The sequence below is a fragment of the Protopterus annectens genome, chromosome 1.part2, assembly GCF_019279795.1.
Source record: "Protopterus annectens isolate FY-2018-M chromosome 1.part2, PAN1.0, whole genome shotgun sequence".
NCBI classification, from domain to species: domain Eukaryota; kingdom Metazoa; phylum Chordata; order Ceratodontiformes; family Protopteridae; genus Protopterus; species Protopterus annectens.
The window spans coordinates 483,084,532-483,105,261 of NC_056727.1; the positions used below are offsets into that span (position 1 = coordinate 483,084,532).

The window sequence follows — 20,730 nt, forward strand, 5'->3', positions numbered from 1 at the left end:
TTGTTGTTGCTTTAACATTCATTTTCTGTGATCTTTAAGAAAACTGAGAACTTTTGATACAATTACACAAACATGTATGCATGCAGGCTATTTTGTACTTTGTAACTTTGAACAGTGAACTGATGCTTTGTGACATTTTAGAGATCTTTCTTCATTGTAGTTATTTGAAATATCCTGCTGTTAAGGAATCATTGATGTCCTCCTATCCCTATGTTGCAGTATTCTTGGTGTGGGGTTTTCTACCTCAGGTGACCCGAACATCGGCTCCTATACAAATGCTTCAGCTTGGTTGTTGCAGTTGTGTGGGACGTCACATGTAGGACCATAAACCAGGGACTTTAAATGTGACGTCTGTGCGCACAGACCTCAGAACTTTTCGGCCTCAGGCAGTCACATCGTGTGCTTCACTCCTGCACTACAAGATGTCTAAAAGCTAAGTACCCAGTTAGGGTTTTTTCTTCTTTGACCTCTGCCTAAAGCTTGGTTTTGTTGTAGTAATCTTTAGCCGATGTCAGCAAAAAAGGGCAAATGCCAATGCAGGCACCAGATACCACATAAAGATGAGCTTGACCATTGCATTTTTTGCCTAGGCAGAGAGCATGATCACGCTGCTTGCTCTATCTGCAAGTCTTTTGTTTCTAAGGCTCTATGCAGCAGCCTGGCTACACTTAATCTTAAGTTAGAAAACCAATGACTTAAAAGATTAGCGCTGAGGATGGATCCCGTTTCGGACGCACCAACTGAACCTCCGTGGAAGGCCAAGATTCATAGGCCTGCCACTCTGCTTTCGGACGCCCCGCCAGCTATCGATTTAGGAGTTGAGGGACATCCGACAGATCTGTCTACTTCAACCTTCGAGGAAGCCACTTTGCAGTTGACAAGTACTTCCATGGAGCTTACCCTGACAATGCTCCCGCCAAGGGCGAACCAGACAGCAGGTCCTCCGACCAGATCCCTCCTCTGGACACCACTAGCCTTAGCCACGCATCCGATTCCAGGCCTACAATGGACTACCTCAGTTAAAAAGAAATGGAAAACCAAACATCTGGTTTCACCCGCCAAAGGTTTACCTTGATTGGTAGTCCTTCACCTCATCTTTGATCCAGGCCTTCATGGCCCTTAAGCCCTCAGCCTCTTCTCCATCTACTTTTCCTCTCCTAAGCCCTGCCTCTGCCTCCTGTCTTCCACCGTATACTTCACAAGACAGGGAAGAAGAGCAAGAGACCTATTATTCATCATCTGATGAATCAATATCTTGTGCCTTCCAAAACAGCCTCTCCTCAAAAGTACTATTCCCCAGTTGAAGGAATCCATCGAAGGCGATTCCCCTCCAGAGGATATCACTTTTGGTGAGACCATAACCAAAATGGATTATTTCAAATGGGACCCCTCCCAAATGTCTGATGCTCAAAAAAGGTACTTTGAACTATTACAAGTGGAATCTCCCTCCCTTTCTGCCATTCTACCTGTCATCCCTGCTTATTTAGATGCCTTTTCCCCAGCATCTAAGACACCAGACTATCAACCACCTGGCCCTAGGAGGCTAGAGCGCTTCTACAAAGTGCGTGATGACCAGAAATTTCTAGTAAAACCACCCCTGGCAGAGACCCAGTGGTAATTGCTGTATCTCTCACCTGCAGACAAGGACAGTAAAACCATGGACAGAATTGGCAAGAAGAATGTTCTTTGTGTTCCACTGTTGCAGTCATCACATTTGAGTCATCTGCTTGCAGTAGCCCTCAGTTGGCCTGATTAACAAAGTCTTGGGTCCTGCGTCGGTTGCTGTCTCATCTTCCATGACGTCAGGTAGTTGGGGATTCTTTCAGTCTTATTTTGTTTATCTTTGTAGATTGTTCATGTCATCCGGTAAGGGCAAGTCCAAGTGTGGTCACTAGATTCCCCACAAAAACACCCACGACCAGTGTCTCTTTTTGTATAGGCAAGGAACACAACCACGGGAACTGTGCCATTTACCGTTCGTTTGTCCCGAAGACCTTACTTCACCGGTTGCAGGTCTTAAACCCATATCTAAAGAATCCGTGCTTAAAGCAATTAGCATTAGGGATGGGAAGCCGCATCGGATACCCCATGTGAACCACCTAGGAAGAGGGCCAACTCCGTGAGCCCTACTTTATCTGCTGTGCCTCTCAGCTATACCTCAGTCTGTAGCAGATGTCAGCTTGGCTGAGGATCCGGCATCTGCCGGTGTAGATAAAGCGGGTACCTCTGAGAAAGCCACACAATCTCGAATGGACAGCACGTCCACAGAGTAACTACTGGTACCTTCCATAGATGCCGGGGGGACCAGTGTTCACTCTGGGCCTGTCTGATACCGCCTCCTCCATTCCGATGCCTGACCCTAGACATATCTCCACTTATATGCCTGCTAGGCCTTCAAAGAAAAACACCTCACTCCAGCCTCTGAAAGCATGCCTGACTGGCAGGCTTTCAGCCAGAGTTTAGCGTCTTCATGGCCCTTAGGCCTCCTGCTGAGCCTGTGCCACCGCTCCTCGCCTTCTGAGCCTCACACTACTGAGTGGAGGGTGGATCAGGCTTGAGGATTTTTTGATTCCTCTGAGGAAATCCCTCTCTTATTCCTCCCAGATCTCATTCCCTCTGGGATATGGATCTCCTGAGGAGAGGGCTCTGTCGAACCTGACACCCTTGTTGAGGCTTAACCTTTGGACAAACTATTAATGTGGTGCGAGACCACTTCAAGTGGCAATCCTCTGATATGGCTGAAGTGCAAAAAAAGGTTTTATGACTTGATCCAAACACTCTCCTAGTCCTTCTGCTATACCCCGCATTCAGCCTGAATTCCTGGATGCATTTGCCTCTGCATCCATCAGCCCAGATTCCCAGCCTTCAGCTCCTCATAGGGCAGACAGACTCTCTAAAGTGCCTGAAGCAGAATCATTTCTGTATAAGTGCCCTCCTGCTGACCCGGCGACTATCTCCATCTCTTCTGATCACTACTATCATTCCTGCTGATAAGGACGGCAAGACCATGGGGGAGGCTAGTAAAGAAAATCTACACCTCAGCTACCCACTCCTTCAGGGTCACCAACTGCCAGACTCGCATGACTAAATACTCCGTAGCTCTGCTGGATAAAGCCACCATGGACCTAGATGATATTCCTAACTGTGCAGCCAATGCTTCTCCGTATTCCCTGATAGCCCACATCTCTCAAGTGAATAAACACTTTAAGATGCAGTTATGATGCAGCTGAAGCCTCCGCCGGGTCAGCTGCATCAGCTTCAATACTCAGAAGGTACTCATGGCTGCAACTTCAGCCTCTCCCAGATGACTTCAGGGCCAAACTTCTTGACGCACCTCTGGGCAGTTCAGCCCTATTTGGTGCAAAAGTGGCTAATCTGTTTAAATCCTTGCAACAGAAAGGTAGAGCTACAGGACTTAAAGCACCTCCTAGTTTCACCCATTCCCAAGTTCCCGAGGAACTACACAGCCAAGACGCAATTAATCAGAAAAACCTCCAGGCCCACAGCTCCACCTAGGTCTAGAAGACCCCTTAGGCAGTTTCTTTAGGCTAGAGCTTCTCAGCTCTCCAGCCAAAGGTCCCCCTTTCTTGATAGGGCAGGTAGTGTCTGACTGCCTGCCATTATTTCAGCCCCCACCCCCTTCCACCATTCCCTTATCCCCCAGTCTCTCTCACTGTCTGCCTACATGCTCTCTCATTACCACAGACAAGTGGGTTTTGTCCATCATTCAAATCAGATGCATCTTCTGGATCACCCCCCCCCAACAAAACAGGGCATCCTGCTGTGCCCCCCCCAGCCAGTTACCCCTTCTCCATCAGGTCCTGAAAACCCTACTGCTACAAGGCACCATAGAACCAGTACCTTCACACAGAAAGAAGAACCTTTTTGGTACCCAGAAAGTTGGGACCATGGAGCCCAATCTTAGACGTCTCACGCCTTAATCCCCTTCCTTCATGTTCCTCCATTCAGGATGCTCACACTCCCTACCCTCTTCTCTCTCATCCTTCCTTGGCTTCATGGGTACCCTGGACATAAAGGATGCCTGCCTTCACTTACCCGTAAAGCCCACCTTCAGAAAATACCTCCGGTTCATAGTAGGCTCATCTCACTTTTAGTTCTGTCTTGCCCTTTGGACTTTCTACTACCCCCCCAAGATATTTACAAAATGCCTGGCTCCAGTCATCGCCTATTGCAGGGCAAAAGGTATTCAGATATTCCCATACTTATACGATCTTCTAATCCAAGCAGAAGACCAGGCAAATTTTCTAAGCCACTGCCAGGACCCCCTGATACTTCTGTGATTCTTGATAAACTACCCAAAATCTCACCTCAATCCCACATAGTACGTTGTCTTCCTGGGTTGCAGGATCAGGACAGACCTCATGAAGGCCTTCCTCCCAGCAGAAAAGGTGGCATCCCTTTCATACCACCTTCTTACAGCACTGCAAGCCCTTGAAGCTAACTGCAAGACAATTCCTGAGACTGTTAGGCTACATGGCAGCTACCATTCCCATGCTGCCCCTAGCAAGGATGCACATGAGGAAATTGCAGTGGTACCTCCATTCGGTGTGGACCCAGCACTCCCACCCTCTGAAGTTCAGAATTCCACTGCTCCCCTGTTTACATCAGGAACTGAAATGGTGGCTTGCTCAGGTAACACAGAACCCAGACATCCCACTACAAACTACCTCTCCCTCCCAGACTATGCACTCAGATGCTTCCGATCTGGGCTGGGGTGCAACTCTGGGGGAAAGGAAAGTACAAGGTTTGTGGATGGACAGACAAACGAGACCACATAAATGTCAGAGAAATGAGGGCCATCCTCCTCGCGCTACAGGCTTTCCAACCCTACATAGAGCAGGGGCCTCTAAAAATAATGACAGACACCACAGTTCTGTGGTATCTCAACAGGCAGGGTGGAACCAACTCCTTACCTTCTATGCAGATTGGCTCTGCAGGTGTGGGAACTGGCTTACCTCTCAGGGGATCTCCATCAAGGCAGCCTACATTCCATCCCTGCTCAACTCCCAGGAAGATCACCTAAGTAGAACCATTTCAAACCAGGAATGGATGCTGCAAAGAGATGTATTTTTAAATCTGGTCCACAGGTGGGGTATTCCACAAATAGACCTGTTTGCCTCCTCTAGAAATGGGCAACTTCCTGGCTACTGCACCGGGACATCAGACCCCAAGGCATTAGCAACAGATGCCTTCTTGATAACTTGGAAGTGGAAATTCCTGTATGCATCTCCCCTTCTCTGATTCAAAAGGTCCTGCTGAACACTGAAAATCTTGCTGGCTACTCCCTACTGGTCAAGACAGCATTGGTTTTCCCTTCACTTGTCCAAGGGCAATCCCCACAAGTTTACCCCGTCAGTGGACCTGCTCATACAGCACAAGGGGACTCAGATACACCCACAGTGGCAATCCCTACACCTCACCTTGTGGTGGGTAGGATTCGGATCCCCTTCAGACACCTGTATAATGAGGACGTGCTCACCGATGTTCGTGTTTCACTGTTGCAGTCATTACTCTTGGGGTTATCCTGCTGGCAGGCTATCCTTAGTCGGCCAGAATTCCAAAGTCTAGGTCCGGCGTCGGCTGCTGTCTCCTCTTCCCCTGACGTCAGTGCGCCAGGGGTATAAAAGATGCAGCCGATGCCATTTTCTTCAGTCTTTCTTGCTGCGCGGTGCCCAAAGCAAAAGCAGTTTGCAAGTGCCGGTCAGCCGACTCCTGAGATTTTCGAATCTGAATTTCAGAACCGAAGTCTTCATTAAAGCTAAGTACCCCTTTGAGGAAACTTTTTTCTTGCTCCAGACCAATGTCAGAAAATGTTAACAATTGTTTTTCTTGTGGGAAGCAAATACCTCAAAGATTTTCACTCTTACTGTATTCCTTGCCTAGGCCCTGATCACAATGTTGCCAGTTGTCTGTTTTGTGCTGGATTTAACCAACGCACTATCAAGCATCGGTTCGATTTTGCATTTCATTACTTTGGCCGAAGATTTAATTATATAATGCCGTCGGACCAGCCGACAACCGGAGTTTACAAAAAACACAAGGACAAAGAAAAGGATGGGTATCCGAGGTCCAAAACAGACGAAGCCTCTACTAGGCCAGTCGCCGGTTCTCAGTGAGGTGCTTTCACAGCCCCTGGCGCCCGCTACCTCAGAGCCACAGGCTGCTTCGGACTCCCACGTGGAGCCGACTGAGCCTCTGGATACTCAAGGTATTGGACACTTGGAAATCATTCCCTCAGATGGGTCCGGAGCCGCTGAGCAGGCATCTGCTTCTGAGGGTGTCTTCAGACCTACATAACTATATATTAAGCCATCTTCAGCTTCAAAGACTAAAGCAGCACTAAAGACAAAGAAACAAGTAAAGCATTCTCCTACTCAGACTTCCATGCCAAAAAACGGATGCTCAAAATGGCCGAAGACCTAATTACTTTGATCAGCGGCTCCCATCCCCTCCAGATAAGAGGCCTGGGCAAGCGACAGAGTATTATTCTTCTGATCAGGTTTCTATTTCCTCTGATTCATCTTCTGAACAGGATTACTCCATGCTTCCCTATGAGGATTCTGATGCTGAAGAATCCATTCCTTCAGCCTCTCCTCCTGAGGATTATTCTTTTGGGGAAACCCTGCATACCATGAGGGAGCATTTCCAGTGGGAGAGCCAAGATTATTCTGAATCTAAGAAAAGGCTCAAGAGACTTTCTGCTACTTCCTCAGCACAGACCCCTTGCTATTCCACCTGTTCTAGACATTGTAGATGTATTTTCAGAGTCCGGCTTGTCCCCATACTCTCTACCCCCTGCACCTGCTAAGCCAGACAGATACTACAGAGTCCCGGATTCTCATAAATTCCTATATAAAAACCCCGCTGCTGACTCAAACTATATCTCAGGCTCCCAAGGGGGTTAAAGCTTCCACTGCAAAAAACCCTGTCCCCTCTGATAGGTATTCCAGGGCTCTAGACAGATGGAAAAAAGTCTACACTTCTGCTACCCTGGGTGTGTAAGGGCTTTAAATTGTCAGTTTCATATGCTTAAATATCAGCAATATTTAATGTTACTGCTTAAACAGAAATTGTTGACAAATACTGAATGTTCAGAGAACAAGGAATTGCAGAATTTATTGCATGCAGCTGAACAAGTGTGAAAGCATACTTTGCAATGTGGTTATGATTCACTGGAGGCCTCTTGCAGGGCCGCTGTTACAGGTTCTGTTATTAGAAGGCATGGTTGGTTAAATGAACAGACTCTGCCTGATCATGTTAAAGCAAAATTATTAGATGCACCATTACAGCATGATACTTTGGTACTAAAGCAGAAAAGGTGTTGAAAAAAAATGGAGGGTAAAGCAAAATCCATGCAGACAGTCAAGGATTTTCTACAGGTACAGCCACCCAGGTTTAGCAGGAACTGCCCTTCCAAAAATTGGTCCTTTCCAGTGTCAGATCACAAAGAGGTAGATACAGGCATCCCAGAGGCAGATCTCGGCCCCAAGGCACATACAGGCCTAAACAATGGGGTGCTCCTACCTCCAAATGCGGAGAAGACACATCACACCGTTGCAGGAAACAGTCCCAATGACTTTCCTCTACCAGTGCCAAGCACTTTTCTTTTGGCAGCCCCCTTAGGGGGAAAACTAGCACTTATTTCATCAAATTGGCAAATGATTACCCAAGACAAATGGGTCTTGAACAGTGTGCCAAGGCTACAGGTTTCATTTTCACACTCTTCCAAGGTCAAAAGGTATGCCAGACCTGCCACACAATCAATGGGCAGAGGCACAAAAACAAATTACAGCCCTCATGGACATGAGGGCCATTCAGCGAGTACCACAAGAGCATGGGAAGGATTTTACTCTAGACTTTTCCTAGTACCCAGAAAGGACAAAACCTGGAGACCAATACTGGACCTGTCTATACTAAATACGTTTCTGGAAGTTTCAAAATTCAAGATGTTGACTCTACAGTAGCTACTGCCCATGCTGGGCAAGAAGGCTTGGCTCATAACTTTGGACCTAAGAGGCATACCTGCATGTCCCAATCAGACAATCTTGCAGAAGATACCTCAGATTCATAGCTGGCTCAGTGCATTACCAGATGTTCATCGTGTTACCCTGCTGCAGTCATCACACTTGGGTTATCCTGCCGTCAGGCGGTCCCGCAGTCGGCCGGAATTCCAAAGTCTTGGCCCGGCGTTGGTTGCTGTCGCTTCTTCCCTGACGTCAGTGCGCCAGGGATATATATAATGCATCCAACGCCATTTTCTTCAGTCTTTCTTGCCGCGCGGTGCCCGAAGCAGAAGCAGTTCGCAAGTGCCGGTCGGCCGACTCCTGAGATTTTTGAAGACGAATTTCAGATCCGAAGTCTTCAATAAAGCTAAGTACCCCGTTGGGGAAACTTTTCTTGCCTCAGACCGATGTCAGAAAAAGTTAATTGTATTTCTTGTGGGAAGCAAATACCTCATAAGGATTTTCACTCTTACTGCATACCTTGCCTAGGCCCAGACCACGACGTCATAGGTTGTCGTTTTTGTGCTAGGTTTAATAAGCGTACTATAAAAAGACGCTTTGATTTTGCACGACACTATTTCGGTAGAAAATTTAACTACACAATGCCGTCAGAGCAACCGACTACCGGCATGCACAAAAAACGCAAGGATAAGGACAGGCAGCCTAGGCCCAAGCCAGACTGAGGCCTCGGCTGGACCGGTCTCCGGTTCACCGGTCTTCAGTGAGGCACTGACGCAGCCCCTGACTACCGCAGTTTTGGAACCCGAGATCGCTTCGGAGCCTTTGGCGGAGAGCGCTAGGCCAACTCAGCCATTTTGTTCAGCCCCTACCGACGACTCTGCAGAAAGGGATGTCGGTGCTGCAGAAACACCTTTGGTTTCTGAAGGCGTCTTCAGACAGACTACTCCCACCATAAAAACGTATCCTAAGCTTAAGACTCTTACTAAACCTAAAAAGACTGCACTGCAGTCTCCAGTTCAAGGCCCCATGCCTAAGAAACAGATGCTTAAAATGGCTGAAGATTTGATCTCTCTAATCAGGGGTTCCCAACCCCCACCTGACAAAAGGCCTAGACAAGAGGAAGATTATGCCTCCTCTGATCAAGTGTCTATTTCCTCAGGCTCCTCTGAGGACCAGGATTACTCCTTCTCCCCATATGAAGATTCTGATGCTGAGGATTCTGTTCCCTCAGCTTCTCCTCCTGAAAACTACTCCTTTGGGGAAACTTTACACTGAGGGAACATTTTCACTGGGAAGGTCAGGAAAAGGCTCAGAGTGTATTTTACTCCCCCAGCACAGACCACTTGCCATCCCCCCAGTTTTAGACATTGTGGATGATGTTTACTTAGAATCTAGTTTGAACCCAGATTCTCTGCCTCCTGCTCCATCCAAACCAGACATACTATAGAGTGCCTGAGTCACACAAATTCCTTTATAAAAGCCCTGTTGCTGATCCAGAGACCATCTCCCAGGGTCCCAAAGGGGCTAAGGCTTCCATGGCAAAAAATCCTGTACCCTCTGAAAGGGACTCCAGAGCACTAAACAGGTGGGGGAAAAGGTTTACACCTCAGCCACTCTAGCTATGAGAGCACTAAATTGCCAATTTCACATGCTAAAATATTAGCAATTTCTCATGTCTCAGCTAAAACAAAAAATGAGCACACTCCCTCAACAGTCTGAATTGAAAGAGATGCAGGATCTGTTGCATGCAGCTGAACAGGTGGGCAAACATACTTTACAATGTGGTTTTGATTCTTTGGAGGCTTCCTGCAGAGCAGCTGTCACTCTGTCTGTTATAAGTAGACATGCTTGGTTAAAGGAACAAACTCTGCCTTATGTTAAAGCAAAGCTTCTAGATGCTCCTTTACAGCAGGATGTTTCTATTTGGAGTTAAGGCAGAAGAAGTCTTAAAGAAAATGGAGGATAAGGCAAAATCTATGCAGACGGGCAAATATTTTCTACATTTACAGCCCCCTCGCTTCAGCAGAAATTGACCAACTAAAAATTGGTCCTTTCCAGCTACCGACAGACCATAGAGGGGTAAATACAGACGTCCAAGAGGCAGAGGACAACCACAAGCCCAATACAAACCTCGACAATGGGGCACTGCAACACAGAAGGGAGGAGAAGACAGGCCCCAATCCACCAGAAGGCAAACTCAATGACTTGCACCTCATCTGGCCAAGCAACATTCTCTTGGCAGCTCCCTTGGGAGGAAAACTCGCACTTTTTTCAGACAACTGGCACATTGTCACAAAGGACAAATTGGGTCCTAGACATAATTTCACGAGGATACAGATTCCATTTCCACACCTTGCCAATGAAAAGAGGAATGCCAAACCTGCCACAAAATCAATGGGCAGAGGCACAAAAACAAATGACAGCTCTCATGGATATGAGAGCCATTCAACTGGTACCTACATGAGAGCAAGGCCAAGGATTTTACTCGAGACTCTTTCTAGTCCCCAGAAAGGACAATGCTTGGAGACCAATTCTGGACCTTTCAATTCTAAATACCTTCTTATAAGTACGCAAATTCAAGATGCTAACACTACAGCAGCTTCTTCCCATGATGTTCATCATGCATACAGCTGCAGTCATAACAGATGGGTTCTCCTGCCGTCAGGCGGGTCATCGGTCGGCCGAATTCCAAAGTCTTGGTCCGGCGTCGGTTGTCGTCGCTTCTTCCCTGACGTCAGTGCGACAGGGGTATAAAAGAACTAGCCAACGCCATTTTCTTCAGTCTTTCTTGCCGCGCGGTTCCCGAAGCAGTTCACAAGTGCCGGTCGGCCAGCTCCTGAAATTACGAAAATTTTGCAACCAAAGTCTTCTTGAAAGCTAAGTACCCCGTTGGGTGAGCTTTTCTTGCCTCAGACCGATGTCAGACAGTTAATAATTGTATTTCATGTGGGAAGCAAATACCACATAAGGATTTCCATTCCCTTTGTATTCCTTGTTTAGACCCAGACCACGACGACTCGGTCTGTCGTTTTTGTGCTACATTCAACAAACGCACCATTAAGCATCGGGCGGAGTTCGCCCAGCATTATTTTGGCAAAAACTTTATATTATGTCGTCTGATACTCCGACTCCAGTTTTGTCTAACAAGCGCAAAGATAAGGACCGACACACGAGGTCCGCGGCCTCTTCCGACACCACGCCAAAGCCGACTACATGTGGTCCGGTTCTCAGCGAGGCGCCTACGCAGCCCCTGACTACCGACGACGCTTCCTTGGCGGTGTCTCCTGTGCCCGAGGTCGCAGGCTCCTCTGCCCACACCCCAACTACAGATACCGAAGCCACTCTTGGCGGTGAATCTCAAAATGTGGACAGGTCTACCCCCTCTCAAGGTGTCTTCAGACCTTCCTCTTATTTTTCCATCAAGGCTTTCACGAAGTCTAAAGCAGCCATGCATCCCAAGAGACGAGCTACACAGGGCCCATCTCCAGGCCCCATGCCTAAAAAACAGATGCTTAAAATGGCTGAGGATTTAATTACTCTTATCAGGGGTTCTCAACCCGGACAAAGGCCCAGAGTGGAGGAAAAATCCCCCTCCTCTGATCAGGGCTCCATTATATCAGAGCACTCTGAACAGGAACATTCTTACTCCCTTTTTGAAGACTCTGATGCAGAGGAGTCCATTCCCTCTGTATCCCCCCAGAGGATTACTCATTTGGGGAAACTTTGCATACCTTAAGGGAACACTTCCACTGGGAAGGCCAAGATTATTCTGATTCCAAGAAAAGGCTTAGGGAATTTCTCTTGCTACCTCAGCACAGTCCTCTGGCTATACCTCCTGTCTTGGACATACTAGATGACGTGTACTCTGAGGCCTGCCTTAACCCGGATTCTCTACCTCCAGCCCCAGTCAAGCCTGACAGGTACTACAGGGTTCCTGACTCGCACCATTTTCTATACAAAAGCCATGCTGCTGACCCAGAAACTATCTCACAGGGCCCCAAGGGAATTAAGGCCTCCACTGCTAAAAATCCATTACCTTCCGAGAGAGATTCCAGATCCTTAGAAAGGTGGGGGAAACGAGGTATATACCTCTGCCACCTTAACCATGAGGGCTTTAAACTGTCAGTTCCATATGCTAAAGTACCAACAGTTTTTGTTATCACAATTGAGAAGTAAAATGTCACAACCTGAACAACCAGACTTGAAGTTGCAGGATTTGATGCATAGTGCAGAACAAGTGGGTAAACATACCTTGCAATGTGGTTTTGATGCTCTAGAGGCCTCATGTAGAGCTGCAGTTACAGGATCAGTCATACGTAGACATGCCTGGCTCAAGGAACAAACCTTACCAGATCATGTCAAAGCTAAATTACTAGATGCCCCTCTGCAAAAGGATGTATTATTTGGTGCTAATGCTGAGGAGGTATTAAGGAAAATGGAGGAAAAGGCTAAATCAATGCAGACAGTGAAAGATTTTCTACAGGTACAACCCCCACGTTTCAGTAGAAATTGGCCTTCCAAAAATTGGTTCTTTCCAGCCACGGACAGACCCCAAAGAGGTAGATACAGGCGCCCGAGGGGCAGAGGGCAATCCCAAGGATCGTTTAGAGGCAGACAATGGCAAGCTCCTACACAGAGGTGGTGAGGATAACTCGTAACCATTCAGAAAGCAAGCCCAATGACTTTCCTTTTTGCATGCCAAGCAAGACTCAAATGGCAGCACCCTTAGGCGGAAATCTGGCATTTTCAAAAAATTGGCATATTGTCACAAAAGACAAATGGATCCTGGACATTATAAACAGAGGCTACAGATTCCATTTTCACACCCTTCCAAAAAATGAGAGGCTTGCCAAACCTGCCACACAATCAAAGGGCAGAGGCACAAAGACAAATTTCAGATCTCATAGACATGAAAGCTATTCGAGGTACCTACACACGAACAAGGTCAAGGTTTTTATTCCAGACTATTCCTGGTACCAAGGAAGGGAAAAGATTGGAGACCTATTTTGGACCTATCCATCCTAAACACATTTCTACTCGTACCAAAATTCAAGATGCTCACTCTACAGCAGCTTCTTCCCATGCTGGGCAAGGAGTCTTGGCTGGTAACATTGGACCTCAAGGAGGCATACCTGCATGTCCCAATCAGACAAAATTGCAGAAGATGCCTCAGATTTCTTGCAGGTTCAACCCATTATCAATTCTCTGCATTGCCCTTTGGCTTACCTACTGCGCCCAGAGTATTCACGAAATGCCTGGCATCAGTAATTGCCTACTGCAGACTTCAAGGGATACAAATATACCCCTATTTGGACGACTGCCTGATCCAAGCGGACAGCAAGCCCATTCTTCTGAAACATCTGGCTTATGTAATAATGTTGTTGAATTCTCTGGGATACACAGTCAACAAAAAGAAATCAAGGCTAATACCCTCTCGGAAAATGATTTTCCTGGGTGCCAACTTGGACACAAACACCCAGATGGCCTACCTCACGCCAGAGAAGCAGGGGCAACTAACTCAATACTTCAGAACACTAGCAAATTGCACCAGGCTGACTGCAAGGAAAATCCTGCAGGCTCTGGGATTCATGGCATCTTGCATCTTACTAATCCCATGTGCAAAGCTGCATATGAGGAAACTTCAATGGTACCTGAAAAACCTATGGTCTCAACACAGCCACAGTTTGGAAACAATAATACCACTAATTCCATGTCTTCAAAAGGAATTTCTGTGGTGGGCTCAAGCATGCCAAACAAATGCAGGTCTCCCATTCAGCAAGCCTCAAGCAAATCAAGTCATCACAACAGATGCCTCGGACTACGCCTGGGGGGGCGCACATGACAGATCGGTGCATTCAGGGCAAATGGTCCCAAAAAGAAAAGCACCTTCACATCAATCAAAAGGAAATGCTAGCAGTAATAAATGCTATTATAGCTTTCAAAGACCTTCTGCAACCAGGTCAACTATTGATAAGGACGGACAACACCACAGTAATGTGGTACATAAACAGGGAGGAACCCATTCATACCCCCTATGCAGACTGGCCATGTCACTTTGGAACATGGCCCTGGACTTACAAATCGAGCTACAAGCACAGTACTTGCCAGGCAAGGAAAACACGCTGGCAGACAACCTAAGCAGAAATATGACACATCCACACGAATGGAAGTTGCATCCTCAAGTTTTTAGAGATAATTCAAGCATGGGGAAGGCCAGACATAGATCTCTTTGCCTCCCACAAAAATCACCAATTGACAAAATTCTGCTCAAGGATTTTTCATCCAAAGGCCTGGAGAGTGGACGCTCTTTCAGTTGGACATCAATGACAGTTTATGCCTTCCCACCTCTTCCTCTGCTGCCCAAAGTTCTATTAAAAACCAGAGCAGACAGACCAAAGATGATTCTCATTGCTCCAGACTGGCCAAGACAACACTGGTGCCCACTCCTGAGGAGCCTGACGCATTCCCCACCATGGACCCTGCCTCTAATGCCGCCTCTTCTGACTCAGCACAGCTTCAAAACTCTTCACAGTCAGCTAAAAACACTCAATCTAGCCGCATGGAAGATTCCTTAGCATCACAACAGACCCTACTCTCCAAGGAGGTGCAGGATGTCATTTTGTAGGCCAGAAGGCCGTCTACTAGAAAAGCTTACTCCGCAAAATGGAAACTGTTTTGTGTCTGGAATGAGAAAAAGGGCCAGGATCCTGGAAAACTCAATTTACCTCAAATATTACAGTATCTAACTGAGCTGCTAAGCAGTGGACTTTCATTCTCCATCAAAATCCATGCCTCAGCCATTTCTGCAGAATACAACACTGATCCACCCTTATTCTCTCACCCCCTCTTAAGACAGTTCCTCAGAGGGGCTAAGAATTTAAAACCCCCAAGGAAACAACCAATACCTGCTTGGGATCTCAATTTCATTCTAGAAAAGCTGACCTTGCCTCCTTTTGAGCCAGCTGCCTCATCAGATTTGCAATATTTGTCCTGGAAAAACAGCTTTCCTTCTGGCTATTACCTCAGCTCGTAGGGTATCGGCACTACAAGCTCTCATGGCTGTGCAGCCATTTATCATCTTCCATCAGGACAGAGTTTCCTTATGAACCCAACCCGTCCTTTATGCCAAAAGTGGTATCCAGGGTAGCTTTGAATCAGGCTATACACTTACCTACCTTTTATCATAATCCTCAAAACAAAGGGGAGAGATTACTACATTCCTTGGACATCCACAGACAACTGCGTTATTTGGTCAGAACAAAGCCTTTCAGAAAATCAGAACAGCTCTTTGTGTCCTATGCTATAGGAGCTCAAGGAAAGCCAATTTCCAAACAGACAATCTCAAAATGGCTAGCCCACTGCATACACTTTTGCTATTCTTTTCGTGGCAAAACTGTACCTACAGGCATCAGATCTCACTCCACAAGGGCCACGGCTACCTCTGCAGCTTTTCTCAGAGGAGTTCCTACCAAAGATGTTTTGGAAGCAGCCACTTGAAGTTCTGTGCATACCTTCTCCAAGCACTACCACCTTCCATTATACTCCAAATGTAGAGCGGCCTTTGCCACTGCAGTCTTGCAGGGCCTTCTGGCTCCTCCTAGCTCCACCTAGTGCCTAACACCCCTTTTTTAGCTTTGGGATTCTACCCATCTGTTATGACTGCAGCTGTATGCACGATAAACATAGTACAGTTTTGTACCTACCATAAATGTAGATGTTCGAGTGCTAATACAGCTGCAGTCCAGGTTTCCCTCCCTCCTTCCCCTCTTGGGACAGGCCTATTGGCTAACGCCTCCTCATGCAACCTGATTGGGGTATTCATTCTTGATGTATTTGCTTGCACTACTGTATTTTGATTATATGGCATTGCTTTATTACACATTTATGTATTGCCTTCCTTCTGGGGGCAACTGACATCTGGGGCAAGAAAAACTGAAGAAAATGGCGTCTGCTGGTTCTTTTATACCCCTGTCGCACTGATGTCAAGGAAGAAGCGACGACAACCGACGCCGGACCAAGACTTTGGAATTCGGCCGACCGAGGACCCGCCTGACGGCAGTAGAACCCATCTGTTATGACTGCAGCTGTATTAGCACTCGAACATCTACATTTATGGTAGGTACAAAACTGTACTTTGGGCAAGAAAGCATGGCTAGTAACGTTGGACCTCAAGGAGGCATACCTGCATGTCCCTATCAGACAAAGTTGCAGAAGATACCTCCATTTCATTGCAGGTTCAACCCATTACCAATTCTCTGCACTGCCCTCTGGCTTATCTATTGCGCCCAGGGTCTTCACAAAATGCCTGGCACCAGTAATTGCATACTGCAGACAAACAGGAATTCAAATATACCCATACCTGGACTGCCTCATTCAAGCAGAAAGCAAGGACATCCTCTTACAACATCTGGCTTTTGTAAAACATCTAAGTTGCCTGGGGTACACAGTAAACGAAAAGAAATCAATAGTAGTACCCTCACAAAATATGACATTCCTGGGTGCCAGCTTGAATAGAACGGCCCAGAAGGCTTATCTGACGCCAGACAAACTACAACTGACTCAATATTTCAAAACAATGGCAACAAATACCCTACTCCCTGCAAGAAAAATTCTGCAGGCCTTGGGCTTCATGGCATCTTGCATACTACTAATACCATTTGCAAAGCTGCATATGAGGAAATTACAGTGGTACGTAAAAAGTGTATGGTCTCAACACAGCCACAGCTTGGACATAATGATATCTCTCATTCCGTGCCTACAACAGGAGTTACTATGGGGGTCACAGGCATGTCACCTCAACAAGGGTCATCCTTTCACCTTGCCCCCAGCCAGGCAAACTATGACAACAGATGCATCGGACTACGCCTGGGAGGCACACATGGCAGGACAGTGCTTTCAAGGCGTATGGACTGCAGATCAAAGAAATCTGCACATCAGTCAAAAAGAGATGCTAGCTGTACGGAATGCTCTGACAGCCTTCAAGAACCTATTACATCCAGGACAACTTACAATAAGGACGGACAGCACCACAGTAATGTGGTACATAAACAAGAAGGTACACACTCCTACCCCCTATGCAGACAAGCAATGACCTTGTGGAACACAGCACTGGCTTACCACGTTCAGTTACAAGCTCAATTCCTGCCAGGAAAAAAGAACACATTGGCAGATGACCTCAGCAGAAACATCATGGATCCCCACGAGTGGAAGCTGGTTCCACAAGTATTTGCAATGATAACTCAAAAATGGGGCCTTCCAGACATAGTTTTGGGGGCTGGCAAACAGGTCTATCGGCTAACAAAATTTTTGTACAAGGACACTTCACCATCAAGCTTGGAAAGTGGACACACTCTCAGTTGGAAAAACCTGACAGTTATATGCCTTCCCTCCATTGCCTCTCCTCACAAAGGTGCTACTGAAAATCAAAGGAGAGACCACGACTGATCCTCATAGCCCCAGACTGGCCACGCCAGCACTGGTACCCACTATTAAGGAATATGGTCCAAGGCCCACCTTGGATTTTGCCACAAATTGCTCATTTGCTCACACAGCAAAACAATCAGATTCTACACAGCCAGCTCAAAACCTTAAATCGGGCTGCATGGCAAATCAACTAAACATCCAGCCAGCTCCTCTTTCACAAGCAGTTATGGAGCTTCTTCTGGAAGCTAGGAGGCCCCACACCAGGAAGGCCTACTCGGACAAATGGAAAAGATTTTGTGCCTGGAACCAAGCTAAAGGCCAAAACACACTTCAGCCTCACATGCCTCTGATTCTACATTATTTAACTGAGATGTTGCACAAAGGACTTTCTTTTTCTTCCATTAAAATCCATGCATCAGCTATTTCAGCCCACTACAACACGGATCCACCCTTCTTTTCACATCCACTTCTAAGGCAGTTCCTCAGAGAAGCAAAAAACATTAGACCCCCCCAGGAGAGCACCTACACCAACATGGGACCTCAATTTTGTTCTGGAAAAACTTACGCTACCTCCCTTTGAACCAGCTTTCTCTGCAGATCTACAGTTTTTATCATGGAAGACTGCCCTGCTACCTCCCTTTGAACCAGCTTTCTCTGCAGATCTACAGTTTTTATCATGGAAGACTGCCCTGCTGTTAACAATAGCTTCAGCTAGAAGAGTCTCAGAGCTGCAGGCACTAATGGCAGAGGAACCTTTCCTCATTTTCCATCAAGACAGAGTTTCTCTACGTACTAATCCTTCCTTCATGCCTAAGGTGGTTTCCAGTGTGGCTTTAAATCAAACCATCCACTTACCCACCTTTTTCCCAAATCCACAGAACAAAGGAGAAAGACTCCTGCATTCCTTGGACATTCACAGGCAACTTCGTTACTACTTGGATAAAACTAAGGTTTTCAGGAAATCTGACCAGCTCTTTGTATCCTATGCTACAGCTTCACAAGGGAAGGCTATATCAAAACAAACTATTTCCAAATGGATAGGGCATTGCATTCATTTTTGATATACCCATCATGGAAAACCAGTTCCTGCTACCATTAGGCACCACTCTACCAGGGCAACAGCTACATGTCCTTCATGGATGCATCTGCAGTCATAACTGGGTTGTCCTGTCGTCAGGCAGCCCTTCAGTCGGCCGGATTCGGCTGATGTCGCACTTCACCCGACGTCATCTCTGTTGGTCTTCGGGTATAAAGGCATCAGCCGACGCCATTTTCCTGAGTCTTTCTTGCCGCGTGGCGCCCGAAGCAGAAGCTGTTCGCAAGTGCCGGTCGGTCGGATCCAGAGATTACTTCTACCGAATACTACTTCAAAGACTTCTAAAGCTAAGTACCCCGTTGGGGACTCTTTCTTGCCTCAGCCGATGTCAGAAAAAGTTAATAATTGTTTAACCTGTGGGAAACAAATACCTCATAAAGATTTCCACTCTTATTGTCTGCCTTGTTTAGGCCCAGCCCACGACGTAGCAGCCTGTTCAGCCTGTGCTTCTTTCAACCGACGAACGCTTAGGCGTCGGTCGGAGTTTGCAGAACAGTTTTTCGGTTCTGATTTTGCGTACATTATGCCGTCGGATCCTCCGACTACCCAATCTGCCAAAACGCAAAGATAAAGACCGACACTTTCGGGCGGTTTCGGCGAAACCATGGTTAAGCAAATCATGAGTGTCTCGGTTTCAGCGAAACCGAGAAAACTGATCAAAGTACAGCTGAATCTATCTCTACAACTGAAGCCCCTGCTACCACTCTTGAATCGGCCTCAGAAATTTTATCCACTACGGTGGTTGCCACTGACTTATCAGACACCATTCCCTTGGATGTCTCTACCCCAGCACGTGGTGCTGCTAGGCCTCCAGCAGCCATGTCCATTAAGGCCTTCGCCAGGGCTAAAGCAGCCAAGACTACTAAAACAGTGCCCGTTAAACCCCCACAACCAGGCCCTCTTCTAGTTCTCAAATGCTTACTTTGGCAGAAGATTTAATTTCATTATTTAGAGGATCTCAATCTCACCCAGACAGGGCCTCTCAGCCCCCTGAGAAGTGACCTAGGCCAGAGCCCCTGAGCCAGTGTCCTCTGATGATTCTGCTGATGAATCAGACATAACTGACCAGCCAGAGGCTCCTTTCTCCAATTTTGAAGATTCTGATGCTGAGGAATCCATTCCAGCTGCCTCCCTACCAGAAGAATTTACCTTTGGGGAAACCTTACATGCCATGCGAGCAGTTCCAATGGCAGCAACAGGATTTTTCAGACTCCAGAAAAGACTTAGGACCTTTCTGCACCTTCCACAGCACAGGCCCTTAGCTATACCTCCTGTTCTCTCTGTGGTGGATGATGCTTTCAATGATGTCTGCTCCGCTCCAGATTCTTTACCCCAGCCCCTGCCAAACCAGACAGATTTTACAGGGTGCCAGATACTCATCACCACCTTTACAAGGCCCCACTTGCAGACCCGAAACTATATCCCAGGGTCCCAAGGCAGTAGCTGCGACCATAGCTAAAACCCTATTCCTTCTGAAAGGGAAGCAAGGTCATTAGACAGATGGGGTAAAAGGTCTACACTTCAGCTACTCTCTCAGCTAGAGCTTTAAACTGTCAGTTTCACATGATACAATACCAAGAGTTTATGCTTGATCAGTTAACTAAAAAGCTAACCACTGATGAATCTCTTGATAAGAAATATGTATTAGAAATGGTAAATAACATACAACAGGTTAGTAACCATTCCTTAAAATTTGGCTATGATGCACTGGAGGCTTCATTTAGATCAGCCATGACTGGCACAGTGATAAGAAGGCATGCATGGCTAAAGGAGCAAGCTTTACCGGATCATGTTAAAGCTAAGTTGCTAGATGCTCCTATGGATAAGACAAGTTTGTTTGGTACACCTGCCCAGCAGGTTATGAAGAAAATGGAAGAAAAGGCAAAATCTGTTCAAACGGTTAAAGATTTCTTGCAGGTTCAACCCCCAAGGTTTAGCAGGAACTGGCCTGCCACAAATTGGTCCTTTCCTGACTCCACAAGATCTCAAAGGGGCAGGAATAGACGTTCCAGAGGCAGAAACCAATCCAGAGGAGGTGCCTACAGAGGACGACAGTGGCAAGGTAACAACAGAGGCACAGACACAACCACTGCCACTACATCAACACAACCACAGTGACTTAACCCTAAATCCGCCTACCAGGGAACAAATAGCAGCTCCTCTAGGCGGAAAGTTAACCTTATTTTCAAAGAACTGGCACTACATAACAAAAGACAAGTGGATTTT

General features: G+C 46.8%; 1 protein-coding gene across 1 annotated transcript in view; it reads left to right on the forward strand.

Moving 5' to 3' along the window:
- Positions 1 to 20,730, forward strand: part of XRN2 (5'-3' exoribonuclease 2) — a 2,388,435-nt gene that overhangs the window by 1,972,655 nt on the left and 395,050 nt on the right. The gene's annotated exons all lie outside the window — the stretch shown is intronic.